The sequence below is a fragment of the Gastrolobium bilobum genome, unplaced genomic scaffold (assembly GCF_033153095.1).
Source record: "Gastrolobium bilobum isolate Gb01-03AN ecotype WA unplaced genomic scaffold, APGP_CSIRO_Gbil_v1 utg88676, whole genome shotgun sequence".
Taxonomy (NCBI): domain Eukaryota; kingdom Viridiplantae; phylum Streptophyta; class Magnoliopsida; order Fabales; family Fabaceae; genus Gastrolobium; species Gastrolobium bilobum.
The window spans coordinates 7,907-11,351 of record NW_026899221.1 but is presented as its reverse complement, the minus strand read 5'-3'; positions in this window follow the sequence as shown (position 1 = coordinate 11,351).

Genomic DNA, 3,445 nt, shown 5'->3' with positions numbered 1-3,445 from the left:
GGCCCATCGACTTAGGGGGAAAAATTGGGTTCTAGAATTATAAGTCCAATTGTTCTCCTATCTTAAGAATTAACCCTTGCATTATTAATTTATGTGTCTTTCAATTATTAACTAAGAGTTTATTCTTTGTAATAAAATTAATCACATATTTATAATGAGTACTCATATAATTTTAAGTAGTGTTATGCTTTCTATATATTATAATTAAATTATTCCTATACTCATAGCTAGAATTTCACATGCATAAAATAGGTACTCACCTTCCATGGTAATTCAATTAATTCCCCAACTTGAATTAATTCCACTTCATGGAAAATAGTTATATAATTCGCAAACAATCCATGTGTTAACAAAATTCGAATTCCACTCATGCATCCATGTTCCTTATAGCACTTTATGTATATTCCTAATTACGTGGGATGTTACAATGGATATCCGGATATGGTATCCGGATATGGATATCCGGACATGGTTTTGTGATGTCCGGATATGCAAATCCGGATATGCATATCCGGATATGCCCCGACATATATCCGAATATTCTGGGAATTTCGAGACAGTAGCGATATTGTTCATACAGAATGATATTTTGGGTTTGTGGACCCCTGATTGATCAATGGGGACTTCTGTAATAATTACCTAAGTCAGAATCTAAGTGATTAAGGGCCTATGGCTTTGTGAGAAGCCTAAAGACATGAAACGTATAAGGAAAGCGTTGTCTTTATATCATATGCTTGTAAAGTATGGTTATTGATGTTATTGCTGGTCTAAAACATATTGTGATTTTGTTGTTTGTGGACTTTGAGCTTGATTGGACTCTTACTTGGATAGTTAGCTTGCGAGGTAAGCTTTTGTGTCCTCGGTTTAGCCATTGTTGGTTCCACCATACTTCATGGAGGAATGGTTTATATGCATGATGTGTTTTCATGTATTGATTTTGAAATGCTGTTGAGTTGTTATGTGCAAGGGCCTTATAATATGCATGTGTTGTTCCATCTAGACGGTAAGCCTAAGTATGTGGCATCATACAATACAGTGATTCTGTAGGTGGGTGCAAGTTGCGTCTTGCACTAAATGTGGGTAATAGACGTATATAAATCCTGCATTTCTCTGGCCAGTAGAATATCTTGACACACATGACATGATTATCTATTGCATTGCACTGATTTTGGAACTGATATTGTATATTGCTTTTAGAACTTATATTGCACATGTAAGTGAGCTTGGGGTGGAGAAATCCTTGAGGACCCCTTGCCTTACTGAGATTTTTGTTTAGAGATCTCACCCCATGTTTGGGGCACTCATTTCAGGTTCAGGTAACCTAGGGGTTAAGACCTCTAGCGGCAGGAAGCCGGAGCTTAGTTGATTGATATGCTTGTTGATTATGCTGATGCACCTGTTTAGTGATTATGCCTTATCCATTACCATGTTGTTTGTATTGAGTCTTGATGAGTATGTTGTTTATTTGGTGAGCATGGGGATTGTCCACGCCACATTGATTTGACGATGTTTAAGTTTAATTGAGTTGTTTAAACTATCAGGATCTGTCTGGTCTGTGTGTTGTAGTTCTGTGACTAGAGACGCATTCAATTATGTATTTATTGAGGTATTTCTATTAGACGTTTAATTGCAATTTTCAAACAGACAATGTTTTACGAAAAGGATTAAGTAATCAACTTGGTAATATTAATGACGTCCTAATTGAAAAGAAAAAGTTATTTCACATTTTTAATTAAGTGTGGCTTAATACGATGACATGGTAACAAACCGGGTATACACGGGGTGTTACATCTACCCCGTCTGGAAGAAACTCGACCCCGAGGTCAGTAAGGCTCTCATTTACACCACGATTCAACAACCCGGATCTCTTCTGAGATCTGCCACCTCGGTAACCACAAAGCATGGCTTCGCGTTCTTCCTCCTCGGTCTTGGGTATCCCCCACAACCAGAACCGAGCCTTAGGAGAGACCTTCTTCAGTAACTCGGATTCATCCTCCTTCTCCCCTTCATCACGTGGAACTGAAGAAAGATCCTTTTTCCCCTCATTGTAGTAGGTAATGGAAGCGACACCAAATTTAAAGCACGAGGGAAGGAAAAGACAAAAATTTGGAAATAGTATACCTAGAACTTCAAAATTTAAAGCAAATGCACTACTCCAGAAATACCAGCAACGTTGATGAAATTCAAAATACAACTTACAAACGATTCAACAAAATGACAACATTCAGAATAGAAATTTCAAAAACAGAAGGAACAAAGATGCAAAAAACTCAGAAAACAACAACACACTCAGATACTCCAAAGGAAGAAAGAAATGGAAGAATTCAGGAGCAGAATGAAAGTACCTGAAGTAAAGGAGTGTTTGAAAGAAAAATTTGCAAATGCCGAAAATCACGAAGAGAAAACAGAACTTCTGAAGAACAAATGAGCATAAAAGAAGAAAGAATAGCAAAAATGAACAAGTATATATATATATGTGTGTTGATTTTGGTAACCGCAACGGTTACGAATAGCAAGGGTTAGGGGTATCATAGTCATTACACCCAAAAGTAATGATTAGACAACTGAAACGACCCACTCAATAAATGTACACGAAATATGAAGATGACATAAATTGGCTGTAGCACGCAATGAACGCGATAATCACCACGTGTAAGAATTGAATCATTACCCCAATAAAGGTAATTATGGCCCCGATAAAATTGCCAAACCAGCAATCGGGGCAGTAGGAACCTCTAGCCGGGTTCCTAGCATGAATTTTCGTGCATAAAACCTCAAACTCGGTTGCAAAATTAATGAGCTTGGGGGCAACTCGCCAGTTGAATGCAAACAACTCAAGTCGATCCATATCTCGGTTTAGATAAACGTGAATAATATCTCGACATGTCGACTACTCAACTTGTCGAGGTAGGGGGCAACGAGCAACTGCCCCTTAATGTAGAAATCCAGAAACTTCAGAAGCAAATAAATCATAAGAACCTGGATATTCTATGAAGAAACCTGGGAAAATGCAAATATTTTCACCGTGGCACCCCAGACACCCCAAACTACTTGGCTGAGGGGCAACTGTTATGGACTCATATATGAGGCCCATTGATTGACAAGCCCAACAAGGGGAAATCCAAGATATTAATCAAATATAACTATGGAAGGATATCTGTCAAAGATATCAATCCTAATACGACAGCATGACATATGGGCTTGTACCGTTATCAGAGGCACTAAAGGTCTAGAATCCACTACCCACAGGTAAACTTTATAAATAAGAGGTAAAACCTACAGGTACAATACACTCTCTCTCTTTTACTGTTATGCTGTCACTTTGCGCACACACACTCCCCTTTGGCAAAGCCGTTTACAGTTCTTTAGTGCACAGTGGTCTGTGTAACACTCTGTGTATACCCGGTTTGTTAACATGTCATTGTATTAAGCCATGCTTAATTAA